We start from the raw sequence: 16,390 nt of genomic DNA, 5'->3' as shown, positions 1-16,390 counted from the left end.
TGCTCCAGTGTGGGTCTCTGTCTCTATCTCCATCCATCACCAGATGAAGGTTCTATGATGATATGCAAGATATTCGTCAGTATTGCTCAAGGATAGGGTCAGTTCAGGTTCCCTATTCTCAACTGCCCAAGGAACTAACTGGGGACCTCAGCTTGGTCACCTGGGAGCCCCTCTAGGATCCGGTCTCTTGCCAACCCTAAAGTGGTTCCCTTAACTAAGAATTGTGGTTCCGTGCTCCCCTGTCCAACCTTCCTTTATCCCAAATCCTCCTGCTTTCCCAAGGCCCGACCTCCTTCCCTTCTAACTTTTCTCTCCCCATTTCCCCTTACCCCCACCCCACCCCACCCCAAGATCCCAATTTTCTCCCCGGCAATTTTGTCTACTTCCCTTAGCCAAGAGGATAACTATATGTTTTTCCTTGAGTTCCCCTTCTTACTTAGCTTCTTTAGATTCACCTATTGTAGACTCCGTGACCCTTATTTATGGCTAGAAACCAATTATGAGTGAGTACATCCCATGTTCATCTTTTTGGGTCTGGGATACCTCACTCAGGATAGTGTTTTCTATTTCCATCCATTTGCATGCCGGTTGTGGTGGCGCACGCCGGTAGGATTTGCTGAAGGAGGCAGAGGCAGGAGGATCACGAGTTCGAGGCCAGCCTGGGCTTATATTTAATAATCAAGTGACTTTTCTTCATAGTGACACTTGGTGTCTCTTTTAGCACTAAGTTGCTAATCTACAAAAGGCCTGCTTCAGGATATGTTGTTCAATCTAGCAGAAGTGAGGTTGATAACACCAGGATATTTACCTTTTTCTTCTTGAAACTGCATTATACTTTTAGTATAACAATGTTGGGAAATGCTTTAAATATATTAATATAAATGCTTAGGCCTACTCTGATGTCTTTGAAATAATTCAAGATTCAAAATTGTACTTATCAAGTAAGGAAGTAACTGCTTCAGGTGTTTTAAGTATAAAACTTTTTATTTATTTATTATTTTATAACCCTTACAATAAAACCTTGGTTTCAGGTACTTTTTTATTACTTTTTAATGTACATGGGTATTTTGCCTGCATGTAGTCTATGCACTGCATTCACACAATGTCCACAGAGACCAGAAAAGGGAACTGGAGCTGCGGATCATTGTTAGCTGCTATACTGGGAATCGAACCTGGGTCCTCTGGTGTAGCAGCCAATCTTCTTAACTGCTGAGCCATCTCTCTGGCCCCAGTAATCTTACTTTTGACTGGTCTGAGATTTAGACGTAGAAACTATCAGTGAGGACAACCTATATCTCTTGACAATCTGTCCCTGGCTTCTTTCATTCTCTTGGCGAAAAGTTTATCATATTCTGCAGCCTCCTCTTACTGTCTTTGTGTGTTATTCCTTCAGAGCAATAGGTTGGCATCTATGTTGTAGTACACTTGGATAACAAAAGCCTAAATCATGGGGGCTTTGGTCCTGGGTTTCTTAGATTTTTTTCTAGGTGTGTACAAGGTTTTATAGGTACTTTGTAAACATCAGAATCAATTGGGTCCTTTTCTACAAAAGCCTGATGTCATATTACAAAACCAGGAACCATACTTTCCGAGGCACTCTGATGAAGGGCAGAGAAAACATCCACATAACTGATGTTTAGGTGAGAAGGCAGAAAGATGATCTCAGTCAATCTGATTTGCCAGGGAAGGAAGCCTAAGGTGCTGTCCACAGGACCAAACTTCAATACTAACTCAGGGTCAGGGAAACCATGTGAACTAAGTAAGCCATCTAGCAGATCTCCATCCAAATCTCTGGGTGTCCTCTGCTGCTGAGCAAAAGTCCTGAGCAGCTCTCAGAATATACGCTTTTTCAGCTCCTGGGGACAGCACCTTCACTGCTGAAGGGCAATTTAATACTTGGTGGTCTTTGTCATTACTACTTGCAAATTCTGGTTATTATTTGCAACAATCTCGGCCCAAAAGTTCCTATTGTTGTTGCACAATTTCATCCATCAATCTGGAGTTATTTCTCTTGAACAGGCCTTGGTGGTCTTAGACACTAATGTAGAGATCCCCAAGGCCATACACCACACCACTGAGGCTCACGGTGTCTGAGAAGCTGGGCTCATGGTCCTCCTTAGTGACCACCAGGCCCATATACAGTAGCAGCTTCTGCAGGGACCCGCCCTCCGAAGACCAGCACAGCCTGGGTGGGGTGACAGCCAGCCTGGGGCCCAGTGAGGGTGCAGGTGATGATGCTGGTTCCTGCCAATGGCCAGGGCTTGCTCAGCTTGAAGCCCAGCAGCACTAGGACCACAGTGGAGGCAGCACAACAGCAGCTGCTCCAGATCCAGTTCCAGGGGAAGCAAAGGCAGAGCCAGGAAGTGAGCACTCTGCAGGTAGAGCAGCACTTGCAGCACCTGCCACACCAGCTCCCACAGCCCGGTCATTCTCCCATGGCGTTGGGACACCGTCTCCTCCTTCCCCTCCATCCCACATCCCCGGGCCTGAGCCCCTCATCACTGCCAACTCCTCACCTAGCCCCCACTGCCATCTTCCTCCGCCCTCCTAAGTCTATTTATTTATGGCTTCCTGACAAAAATTGGTGACATCCCCGACCACTAAGGAATGGTAATATCTCTCAGTTCAGGAATATCACTTTAGTATCCACAATACATCACTAACAGATTGGTGCTTTCTATCTCCAGTTCTCCTTGTAACCCCACCCCTGACTCCTGTGGCCATAGATGCTATCATTTTAATGCTGCAGAAGTGGCTACAAGCATACTACAAATTTCATTGACTTTCTTGAACTCATTGTTATGGATAGCTAGCTGTGATATAACTTAAGTCCGTCCAAACAGACGGATGACTAGATAAAAAAAACACTTGTCACCAAGTCTGGCAACCTGAGTTTTCTTTCTTGTAGATACCATATTTTTGTCTGTTTCTAACATGAAGCACCACAGTGGTGAAAAAATAGCCTTCAGAAAGGTTTTTTGTCTTGTTTTTTTTTTTTTTTTTGAGATAGAAAGATTTTCTTTATTAATGACCCCAACCATATTTCTTTAGATACAGGAGTTTTGAACTCAAATACTTAGAAGAATACAAGTTAAGATTGCATTATCTGCAACTCATTACCAGTAACATATTGTAAACAAACAGCTTGGAAAAGGGAAAAAGGAAGGGGAGTGAGAAAGGGAAAAATAAAAGAAGGGAATATTCCAGATTGCAGAGGGCCCATAGGTTGAATAACCTTAAGAACCTGGAGAGGTGCAACATGAAGGGCTACAATTATCCAGTAGCAAACGGTCCAGCCTTCCATCAACAGAGCTTCTTCCTCAGTTTCCAAGTGTTAGCGGGATGAAAATGTCTTCCCCATGAATGTTTTCATTACTTTTTTCTCTGCATCTGGGTGTGCACGAGTGAGCACCTTAAGGAAGTCAGATGGTTTTGCTCGCATTCGTGTATGAATATAGGCCTTGGGTACTTAATGTGGTAGTGCAGATAGTCCCAGAACGTGTGGATCAGGTTGATGGTGTTGTCTCAAGCAGTGGCATTGGTGTGGCGAGGGGAGAGCAGGAAGGTGATGTAGCCAGTGTTGTCACCCACGGCAGCATCTGTGTCTTTCAGCTCTAGAGGAGGTTTCCTGTGGTTAAAAAGGACCTGGGGGGCTGGGCTCTTCGTCCTTCTTTGAACTCTTGCATGAAGACCTTTCCAATGACAACATCGTCATCATCCTTAAACACCGTGCTGAAGACTACTGTGACTCTGTCTTTTTTAGATTCAACAGACAATGGATAACCACTCTGTTCCCTCCTTCCTTGTCCTCTTCTTGTGCTAATTTTTTGGGAGAAATTAATAGCAACTATCCTAAAACTGGTAGACTTAACCTCATAATAAGAACTTCTTGGATTCTTCCTAGAATTGTACGTGATGCTCCAATAACTGGAGCCCATACGTTCTATACTGATGCAAATAAATCAGGGAAAGCAGGTTACAAGTCAGATGAATTGAGTAAGGTGGAACAAAGCCCTTATAATTCTGTCCAGAAGGCAGAATTATATGCCATTCTTATGGTGCTAAGGGATTTTAAAGAACCTCTTAATATAGTTACAGATTCACAATATGCAGAAAGACAAATATATTGGTATAGATTCTTGTATATTGATACAAAGTTAAATTATATTGACTACTGTATGCATGCATGTTTCTACCTCTGTTTAAAACATTTTTTATGTATTGACATATATTGTATTGATATATATATATATATATATATATATACATTGTATATATTTACCATATTGCAGTGTACATTTCTACCTCTGATTAAGATACTTATATAATGTTTGTGTATGATATATATTTACCTACTGCAATGTATATTTGTACATTGTTTATATTTGGAGGTCATTGTCCTCATTTGTTTCACAGTTGTTTATTGTCTTAGTCTTTAAGTTAGATAGATATTGAGAATAATATAGATTAATAGTCATCTAAGTTTGTCATTTATAATTAGACTAATCAGGTTCTTTAGATATATAGAGATTATACTCAGTAGAGATAGATAATCTTCAACTTCTTCAAAGAGCTGTAGAAAATGGCCTTTAATCTAACTCAGAGTTTTGTGGTAGTGAGACACAATTGCTCCTGGCAACACCACTCTATTCCCGAGAGAATGTTGAGCACCAAAGACACTCCACCTGGAGCCTTTCTTTTTGGCAGAATTGGCCTTTGGGCAAAGAAATGCCCATACCTCAACCACTGACAGAGATACAGAGCATGCATCAATGGATAAAACAGGACTGTCATATCCTGCCAAGACAGGGTAAGATAGTTTTGAAAAAGTTGCTTGCCTTTGAAAATGGTATGTCAGTTATGTTAGGCCTTAGCCAAAGTTGGTTGCTTCAACGCTGCTAATGTGACTTTGGGTGATTGCCCAGGTAGCTAGTTGTCTCTGTGATTTGTTGCATGTTTTGGAAGTTGTTTTACTGAACTTCCTAATTACCCAGGTAACATTATTTCCCTTCTCAGATCTTCGATGGGATTGAAGACTATATAAATGTAGTTACTTTCTCTCATGACTTGGCCAAGTTATTTATTATACAAGACCTAAGCTAGTTAGAATAGGATATTTGTACTTATTGTATATAATTTCATAGTAGGTTTAGAACTCTCTTATTTAAACAAAAGGGGGAGGTGTTGCGGGAGGTCCTCCCACTCCTCCAGCCTATAGCCACTGAGATACCAGCCCATTGGGGCGTGGTCTCTCTCCCTTTAAAAAAGCGGCCACTTCCCTCTCCTCTCTCTCTTCACTTCCTGCTCCACTGGCGATTAGACTCCCTTCCTCGTTGCGTAGAGGGCTGTTGTCTTGGATGGTGATCTGTAAGTTTTTTCCCCTTTAAATAAATACCACCCTATTAATCATAATTCCAAACTGGTGTGGCATTGTTTGTGACTTACGCCTTCAGAACTGGAAGTATTTCTCAAAGACAGAGGCAAAGCAATTTTGCTTCAACATGCCAGCCTGCTGCACGATAGAATCCTTGGATGCAGGCAGATTTTCAAGGTCATATAGCAAAGAAACATTGTATCCCAATTCTGGGTTTACCAAGAAACTCCCATATACTCTCTTTAATAAGTCATCAGCACCATGTGCCTGAAGTTCCTTGTAGAATTTCAAAGGAATACTGACCATCACCTGTAGGGTTAAGCCAGCCCCTTAGGGGCGGGCTTGCCTCGGGCGAATGTTGACTGATAAATCGAGCTTGTGGGAGCCTGTGCGTCCCTTTTCCTGCTTCCTGTGCTAAGCGGGAACCTCGGTTCTGTAAGTTTATTTCTTCATTAAAACTGTATATATTTCTTTACAATCTGCCTGCATTTATTTACGCCGCTACAATCACCTTTGTTTTGTCTCCATTAGGTTTTGAAATATGATAAAGGACACTATCAAAATCTGCAAATGTTACTTCTTCAGCTTCTGGTTTGTTTCCAAAGGCCGTGTTCTGGAAGGAGAGTGAGATCTCCTCGATGATGCGATTGTTCACCTCCAGCAGGATCATGGCGGAGGCTGCCCCTGAAGCTTTAACCCGCCTGCCAAGCCGCCACTGCCTCCACCGCCGCCTCACCCACGATCCCGGTCCCCCGAGAAAGGTTTTTACTGGGCTTTAGCCTTTAAATCTCTCTCTTGCTCAGATGAGTCACTTACTCAGATTGTTCACCGTTTAGGTGATGAACTGTCTCTGTATGTCACACTTGATTCTTGGTGTTTGTGTCTGCAGGATAGACTTTTTTTCCTGCTAGGATCTGAATTGTTTCCCAAATTTGTCATCAGGCCTTGAGATAGAGAGAAATATGTATTTTAAGAGAAATATATAGATTTGCCCATATTATTTATATTTTAACCTGTGGTTACCTGACTAGGAGAATTTGCTATGCTCAAATGGCATGCAATGATCAAGGTCATATAGAGCACTAAGGTTGCTTTCATCTCTGAGCATGCCTTTGTGTTTGAGAGCTTTACAGTAATTGTCCCAGATTCTCAGAGAGTGCTGACAACATTCTGTGATTCTTCAGTCTTTTCCTTCGGAATGGTACTTTTGATGGAAAGGGATGACATATAGTAGCATTGGCCATAAGCCTTTTGAGAGTGTGCTCTTTCTTCATTTAACCTAGACAGTGTGAATACAGTAATTGGGAGAAGTTTGGGGCTTGTTTATTAAGCATGTTATATAGTATACAAATAGAAAATACATTGGGCGAAAGTAATTTTATAGTTAAACTTGGAACATGTAAGGTTAAGCAGTGTTCTGGGAATTTTTCTTGTGGCATTGTAGGGGGATGAATGGATCTACAAATGTTTGAAAAATCTGGAAACTTAGGATAAGTTTATATTAATAATAAATATGTCATTACACCTGCATTATAGAGTTTTAAGGAATTTTATACTCTTATTTATTATACTTCCCTCAAATTAATGATTAGGCCTATTGCTTGAATTTAAACATACTTCTGAAAAGCGTTTAGAGATTGATGAGCATTTAGTGTATAATTTGCTTAAAAATAACTTTGTCCCATACCTAGATTTTTCTAGGCTTGTATACACTATAGCTTTTTTCAGTTTTTTTTTAAATATCATTAGATAATTTTTTTCTTTCTGAGACTGGGTCTCAATATGCAGCCCTGACCTACCTAGAATTTGCTAAGGAGACCAGGCTGGCTGCAACTCGCAGAGATCCAACTGCCTCTGCCTCTCAAGTGTTGGGATTAAAGGTATAAGCTACCACATTTGTCAAGTTTTAGATGTCTTGAGAAGTAGTTGTTCTCACATGAATTTAGATTAGATATTTTGTATTTATTTGATTTAAAAATCTTGTTCTTTTCTAGATTCCATATTATAATTATTGAAAATATTTCAACGTTTATAGTTTTATAAATAATATAATGCCAAGTTCAAATGGAGAATAACTTTATTACTATATGCCTTCTTTTTCAGTTATGTGCACAGTGAACATATATGTTTATTATTCTTTTTAAATTTGACATTATGAACATTTTTAAAAATATGAGCATGTGATTCAAATTTAGTTTTTGATGACTGTAATATATTATGCTTATTACCTGTTTTTTTGTGTTGAGTATTTAGTTTGTTTCTAATGTCTACTATAGAGAATACTGATAAAACTTTTCTACAAATGGACTGAAATTTACTTTGAATCTTTTGGACGAGAATACTGATAAAAACTTTTCTACAAATGGATTGAAATTTACTTTAAATCTTTTGGACAAATTTCCAAAGAATATATTACTGAATAAAAAGTCTGAAAGTTTTAATATATATTTTAATACATATGTATATATACTTTATATTTATTTGCATGAGTGTATTTAAATATGTATAAATATATTTGGCTAAATAAATATATTTATTACATATGTGGTATTTTATTTGTTCTCATAAATACCAAATAGTGGCGGACAAGTAAAATAACTCAGAGTCACACAGCTAGGTGGCTCCAGGGTCTGAGCTTTCTTTGTAATCCTACCTGTTTTGATGATCTTGCCAAGTGGCTCTTTCAAATGAGTATCACACCTGTTTTCAGTCAATTTCATTGTAACAATTAGTATCCAATAATCTTTTTTAATACTAAATTTAATAGACAAAAGTGATACATGTTTTTTCCCTGGAAGTACATGATAAGTAAGATTAACTTATAAGTTAAACTATGTTCATCGGAAAAGCTTTCCTGTGTGATAGGTATGGTTCATGACCACATACAAAACAGTGCAAATTGGCTATGGCTACATATCATGGAGGTTTCTAGAATGAATAAATCTTTGGGGAATGACCATATTGTTTATTAACTTTAAAATAGCATTTAACTTTAACATAATAAAATTACATATAACAAAACGGGTATCAAGCAAGAATTACAATATTTATATTTACTTTACCTGTTATCCTAAGTGAGGAAAACTATAACTATCTATTTTTTCTTCAACTATATCAAAGACTCCAGAAAGATAGAATATTACCTAAGAAAATAGGAAGTACATTGTAAACAACTTCCAAAACTCTAGAAATGACAGAGACATCTCACTGTCTGGTCAGTTACCAAAGTTCTTCTCTATCATTGTGGCATCCATCTTCAGCCTATAGGCCGATAGTATCCAGCAGACTTTTTCATGAAGCATGAAATTTCAAAGACAATTCTGCCTATATCGGTAGTTTGCCAGTCACCTTCTTCTGTATTCTGAAGAATGTCTTGCAGATTCTTTCATGAAGCAGGAACTCCAAAGGATCGTCTCACCTTTAGGCAAGTTCAGCAGTCATTTCTTGATGGGTTCTGCATGTCCAGTTCAATTAACAAACTCCATAAGGAGCCTTTTCAATGCCCATCATTTTCTTAAAGAAGGTGATGCTGCCAGGAGCAGATGTGTCTCACTGTCATGAAAAGTCTTAAGTTCATTTACATTTTAAATGTCTCTGAAAGATCTGAAGAATACCTATCTAACAGAAATACATCTCTGTACATCTAGAAAGTCTAACATGACTACAAGCTTGACTATTATAGATAAGAATCTATTAACATATATTTCTTAATTACACATTACATTTTTAAATGAGCTATGCAAAAACAATACCTTAATCAAGATCAGCTATATATAATAAATTTACCTTAAATTTGTATCAATATAGCAAGATCCATACAAATGCAAACTACCCCCCTCTATAGCTTAAACCCCTCTAAGTGTAAAGAAGCATTTACAAACAATATTTGAGAATATGGGCACAGTACTGTCCGAACTCCTTTCTGCATTTTATAGGGAAAAGAATTTTCTTTGTGAGGGGTGTTTACAGCAACCTTTCAGGAGGTTTTGATCCATTAAACCATATTGGTCTGGAAGTAATCCACAGGTTCTCATCTTCTGGGAAAACTAAAGAAGAACCTCCTTTCCAAAGCAACATATCCTCAGACTAAAATTTTGGAATCAAGATACCTTTATGTTGGTTTAACTTAGCAGTCCATGCAATGAAATGTCTCTCTGTACTTAGCTCTTTCACAGTCAAAAAATTCAAAGAAAACACACTAATATACACAATCTAAACTCTTTGTGTATTTTCCATCTTTACGTGGCTTAATTTTCTTTACTCCTTTTAATCTATGACTGTCTATACTCTGTCTCATTAAAGACATTTTCACTTCTTTTTCAACTCTGTTTTTTTCTCTCTTCCAAGCATACTCTTTTTTCTCTCTTTTAAGCCTATGTACATTTATCCAACACTGTGACCCATTTAGATTTCTTTTATGTCTGAATCTGTCTTTATTGCCTTATCTGTAATTCTTTACTGTCTGGAAGAGCTTTTTTTTTTTTTTTGTTTTTTTGTTTTTTTGTTTTTTTTGAGACAGGGTTTCTCTGTGGTTTTGGAGCCTGTCCTGGAACTAGCTCTCGTAGACCAGGCTGGTCTCGAACTCACAGAGATCTGCCTGCCTCTGCCTCCCGAGTGCTTTTAAAATGGTAAGCAGATCAGTTTCAGTTGCTCTGGATGCTGCCTGTGCCTCTCTCCACTTTCAAAATGGTAGACATGCCATTACTGCCAGGTCTCAGAAGAGCTGTGCTTAGCACTTTAACTCTGAGAATGAATGTGCAGCAAATGAACCCTTTTTATCTGAGTAATAGCTAAATCTGCCATACAGCGCACTGCACGACCTAGAAATATCTCTGTGTATGGTGACAGGAATCTGCCATGCTCTCCTGCTTGTGCACACGTAGTAGAACTGATCTACCAACTGCCCAGGAGGAGAGCGCTGAGCCATGGGCATGGTTGCAGTCTCTTTCCTCCAGACGCTGAGTAGGCACACAAACACCTGAGCCCACAAATGCCATTAAAAAGCTCCATAGCTAGAGTTTGCACTGGCAGAATGGAATAACCACACAGAAACTATATTAATTAAATCACTGCTTGGTCCATTACCTCTCACTTGTTATTGGCTAACTCTTACATATTAATTTAACCCTTCTCCATTAATCTCTGTATCACCATGAGGTCGTGGCCTGTCAGCGAAGATTCAGCACATCTATGGTGGCAAACCCATGGAGATGCTCAAATCGGCTGGTATCTTAAAGGCTACTGGCTGAAGGAGCAGAATGTGCTCCCACATTACCTCCCCTTTTTATTTAAATAAGAGAGTTCCAAACCCAATACAAAACTATATACACTAGGAACAGATAGCAAGAATAAATAGAATTACACCCAGCATAAACAATATTAAGCAAGGAACATATGCTAAATGTTTTAATAAACATTCTATCTTATGGAGTCTAAGTCTTCTATAGGAAAGGCTTGGCTAGATCATAAGAGTACAGTAACTATGACTATCTAATCTTCAACCTCATCGAAGGCCTGAGAAGGGAGATAATATTACTTGAGCAGGCAGGAAGTACAATCAGGTAGCTTCCGAAGCAAGTGATATATGACGGAGATAATTAGCCTACTGAGCAGTCACCCAAAGTCTCACTTTGCAACATTGAAGCAACCAAATTTGGCTAAGGCCTAACTTAACTGACAGACCATTTCAGAGGCAGGAAAGTTTTCAAAACCGTCTTACCCTGTCTTAGTAAGATTGGACAGTTCTGCTTATCCATTTCCGGATACTATGTAACTTGTCAGTAGTTGAGGCAGTGTCAGTTCCTTGTCCAAAGGCCAGTTTTGCCAAGAAGAACACAAACTCCAAGTGGATTGTCTTCAGTGCTCAACATTCTCACGGGAATAGATTGGTGCTGTCAGAAGCAATCAGGTCTCATGTCAACAGAACCCTAAATTATTAAAATGCCATGTTCCACAGATCCTTGAAGTGGTTGAAGATTACCTAACTGGACATAATATAATCTCTATGTATTTAAATAACCTAATTTATCTGACCGTATGTATAACAAACATGAACAACTATTGACCTATAATAATTAATACCTGTATAACTTAAAGACTAAAACTTCATGTCAGAATATTAAATAATTTGTAAACAAATATGTAACAAATGAGAATGATGACCTCAAAATATAAACAATCTATAAGTATCTTAATCAGGGGTAGCAGTAATATATAATACAATATGAAAATATACCCTAAAAGTTGTATTAGTATACAAAATGTTCTAAACCGAGACAGAAACACACATACGTAGAATCTGACAAAAGAACTTTGTATTGATGTATAAATAATGTAAACAAAAGTAACAAATACAATTTGAACTTGTATCAATATACAAAAACTATACCAATGTAAATTATCCATAAATAATAGCTCACAAGTTTCACTCTATTACCCACTATTACTGTCCCCCCCTTTTCTTTGAACAAACATAGATTTCACCCCAACCCTCTGTCTTGTATGAGTAATAATATCAACCCCTAAACAGTGTTCCCAACTCTAAGGACAAACTCTTTGGGGAAAGGGGAATGTCATCTTTTAGAATTACTTCCTGCTGTCATGGGGGTGATATTCTCTGAAAAGAATCCTGTAAAACTTAAGTGGTGCTTAAGCTCCAAAATTACTGTCTAGCACAGTTGCAAACAATTTCTGAGCAGTCAATGGGTTTTGGTTAGTTTTTGTTTTTATTTTCAAAGTTTTCATTTGGAGTTCTGCCAGAATATAAGAAGGAGCATCATTTCAGCAGCTGGTACCCAAAAAAAGCGGTCTTATAGTAGCGCTGTCTATATCACGATGTTATCTCAATTAGGTGCAGTGGTTGCTGTGGGGCTTCATCTTCTTCCTGGAAACCTCTAAGTTTACAGCAGGAAAAGGATCTGTAGGAAAATCTATTGTTCATCATGGAAAACTTAAACATCATTCACATAAACATACATACAATGAAGAATATGATATAGACAAAATAGGCATGGAGAAGGTAATTTTTTTTCTAAAGTCTTCCTTCTGTCTTATAACAGATGGCTCGTGATATGAGACAGAAACTCTGAACGTTCATTTTAACAACAAGCTTGGATTTAGAGAGGTACAAAGCCACTTCAGAACCAGATATACACACATATGTGTGTGTGTATAAATTGTAAGTGTAAACAGTACCTGGATTCATAAGCCATATTTTGTTTTCTAGATGCCTCTTAGTGGATAATCATTTTTCCTTCTGTCAGCAGATTATAGCAAGAGCAAGTAGGATACCTCTTTATAATCTCCTTAGCTTGTTGCCATGTAATAAAAAAACTCTTTCTTTAAACCTTTTCTATTGACGTGATTTTTTTATAAATTTCAGAGGCCTGCAACAGGTTTCCAATCAATAATTGATCAATTTCTGCATTATCTTGTGCTAGAGGACCTGGCAGACCCATATGGGATTGAATGTGTGTTATGTACAAAGACAAAGTCTATTCCTGATCATGTCTTGCACCTGGATAAACAATGAAGTCAATTCTCTATTAACAGGTATAAATTCAGCAGTTTCAATATGCAAGATAACTCTTTTCACATATTGTAATTTGGTAAGTATATTAAGAAATTCTATAAAATCCCTTATCACCATAAGAATGGCAAATAATTTCACCTTCTGGACAGAATTATAAGGGCGTTTTTCCACCTTACTCAATTCGTCTGATTTGTAATCTGCCTTCCATGATTTATAAGCATCAGTATGAAATGTATAGGCTCCAGTTACCAGAGCATCATATACGATATGAGGAAGAATCCAAGAAGTCCTCTTTCTGGGGTTAAGTCAATCGCTTTGGGTATAGTTGCTATTGATTTCTCCAAAAAAACTTAGCACAAACTCTTTGTCATGGTTCATTTTCATCCCATAACTTTTTATTTCATCAGTAGTGAAAGGCACTATAATTTCTGCTGGGTCTATACCTGCTAGCAGACAAAGTCTCAATTTACCTTTTATAATTAATTCAAAGACTTTTTCCATATAAGTTTTTAATTTATTACTTGGTTTATGTGGTAAAAAGATCCATTCTAAAATAATATCTTCCTCTTTATTAAAATTCCCATAGGAGAAATTCTGGAAGTCAGTATGACAAGAATACAACTAGGATTTCGATTCACCCTATCCACATGTGCTTCCTGCAATTTTTTCTCAACAATTGTCAGTTCCTTTTCTGCTTCAGCTGTGATTCTCTGGGACTATTCAAATCTTTATTACCATCTAATGCTTTGTTTAAATGAATTATTAGATCAGGTGTTATTGCAACAGCTGGTAGTAGGCTGGAAATGTCTCCTAACAATCTTTGAAAGTCATTAAGAGTCCGTAACTGGTCTCTGCTAATTTGTGTCTTTTGGGTCCTAATTTTTTGTAAACCTATTTTATAACCTAGATAACTGACAGAATCTCCTCTCTGTATTTTTTCAGGAGCATTCTACAATCCCTATTTAAGTAAAACTATCTTTATTTCTTCAAACATTCTTTCTAAAGTGTTATAGACATTCATGTAATGGTAAATTATAGGAAATTGCTTACATATTATTTCGAATGGCTGACTTACAAAGTATTAACACAGGGTGGGGTTGTTGAGCATTCCTTGTGGGAAGACAGTCCACTGGTACCTCCTAGTAGGCTGAGAATTATTACAAGTAGACACTGTGAAGACAAACTTTTCTCTATCTTTTTCTTGTAAAGGTATAGTGAAGAAACAATCCTTTAAATCAATAACTATGAGAGGCCATCACTTTGGTAATGGAGAGGGCAGAGGAATTCCAGATTGCAGAGGGTCCATTGATTGAATAACCTTGTTGATAGTTCTAAGATCTGTCACCATTCTCCATTTTCCAGACTTTTTCCTTAACAAATAAAGGATAATTTTATGGGCTGATAGATTCTTCTATATGTCAGGCATCTAATTGCTCTTGTACCAGCTGTTCTGAAGCCTGAAACTATTCCTCAGTTAGGGGCCATAGTTTAACCAATATTGGTTTCTCAGTCAACCATTTTAAAGGCAGGGCTGTTGGTACATCTAAAGGGTTATCAATTGCATTGTGTCCTTGTACAGCCCAAAAGGCCACTGTTCATCGTCTGTAATATCTTCTAACAGTTTCCTCAGAAACATAAGCTTTAGGGGCTTCAGGAATATTAATCTGGGTATTCCATTGCTGCAGTAGGTCATGACCCTACACATTCACTGCAATATTGGATATATATGGCCTTAGTTTTCCTATTTGCCCTTCTGGCCCTGTGCATTCAACCCATATTGTGCTTTGTCTTAGCCAAGATAGGGTTCCAATTCCCATGGACTGAACATCTACCTCCTGAAGAGACCAATTCGGATGCCAAGATTTTGTATTAATGATACTTACATCCACACTATGTCTAATAAGCCTTCAATAAAAATGCCATTTATACACACTTTTAGCTTTGGTCTTTGGTCATTTCTAGAAGTCTGCCAGAATATAACTTTCCTCTGTCTCAGCAGAGCTCTTGACTCATTCTCCACATTTATCTCATCATTCAGACCAGTATTGCTTTTGACAGCAAGCACAGGACTGTTTAATTTTCCTGACGAGACTCATTCTCCACAGTAACTGGAAATGACTGGACCTCATTTGTCATGGTGGCCTGCGAGAGCCCCCCCCCCCCATGCTGTTTCCCAACGACATCAGATTACCTTGTCTATATTTTGTTGACCTAAATTCATTGGTCCAATGTCAGCCTTTGCCACACCTCCTGCATATGCCTGAAGGCTGAGACCCCCTATTTCTGTCATTTCCAGAAGAGTCATTATTCCTGGAAACCCATTGCCTACACTCCCTTCTCATATGTCCCATTCTACCACAGTTAAAACATCTGGCATGTTGATGTCTTCTCTTACCATTGTAAACTGATTCTCCTACCCACGCTTCAGTACCATAGTCAAATGTCTCGACATTCAATGTTTGTAAAACTCATTCATCCATGGGTGCTGATCTGATCTTTCAAGGCCCCAGGATCTCTTTGCACTCTATGTTAGCATTCTCATAAGCCAGAGATTCAATTATTATATGTCTAGCTTCTGGGTCAGTTATACTTATTTCTACATCCCTAGTTAATCTTTGCAAAAACTCACTAAAAGTTTCTCTCTGACCCTTTTTAACCATAAGATATGATTCAACTCCCTTTCCTAGTTCCTGAATTCTATCCCAAGCCTTTAAAGCTGCTGTGGTCCATAGGGACAAGATGTGGTCTTTAGAGAGATCTTGATCCTGAGGATCAGAGTAAAGTCCTTCACCTAGAATTTGATCTAGGGAAATTTCAGTTCCTTTCGCTTTTTCTTGTTGCTCTAAAATTCTTGCTTCCTCTTTAAGAAAGCATCTCCAATGCAATTGTGGTCCACATTCTAGAACAGCTTAGCTTAACTGAGCCCAATCATGAGTTGTGGCTTTGCTACTGAAAGCCCACATTTTAACCATTTCCCTAACATAAGATGAATGTAGTCTGTAAGCTACAATTGCTCGTTTAATTTCTTTTTAATCAATGTTACGTATGGGCTCCCTTGTATATTCCTTGACAAGCTTAGGGTATTTGTAGCTGGATACCTTTTCTGATGTTACTACTGAAAAGTCAGGTATAACTCTGGGAAAGCTATCCTGGAGAGTTTTACATACTGATGAAGTTAAAATTTGCATTTATACCTTTTGCTCCTGGTCATCAAAGTTGATAATTCCCTCAATCTTTTCAAATATATTTACCACTGCATTTTGAAAGTCTATACCTCCTGTCCAGTATTCTGCTCTAATGCCCTCATGGAGGATTCTAAGGTATAAAGTCTGTCCAGTAGAGATAATGTCTCATCCTTGGGCATAATCGCCATGGCATGCATTTTATCTTCTTGGAGAGACATTCTATAAGTCAATCTGTCATACCACTTCAACAGAGTCTGTTTAATACATTCAACAGTGCCAATTCTCTCAAATAATGTTTCA

The 16,390-nt window shown here is 38.2% G+C and overlaps 2 pseudogenes; both read right to left on the bottom strand.

The window, feature by feature from the left end:
- Positions 1-1,559: 1,559 nt before the first annotated feature.
- Positions 1,560-2,429, bottom strand: LOC121459594 (annotated as a pseudogene).
- A 905-nt stretch (positions 2,430-3,334) lies between these two features.
- LOC121459770 lies at positions 3,335-6,044 on the bottom strand (annotated as a pseudogene).
- Positions 6,045-16,390: the final 10,346 nt, after the last annotated feature.

Source organism: Microtus oregoni, unplaced genomic scaffold, assembly GCF_018167655.1.
Source record: "Microtus oregoni isolate MIOR12 unplaced genomic scaffold, Mior012 000019F_ref0000042, whole genome shotgun sequence".
Taxonomy (NCBI): domain Eukaryota; kingdom Metazoa; phylum Chordata; class Mammalia; order Rodentia; family Cricetidae; genus Microtus; species Microtus oregoni.
Note: the sequence above shows the minus strand (reverse complement) of the source record. Positions and strands in the feature narration are given on the sequence as shown.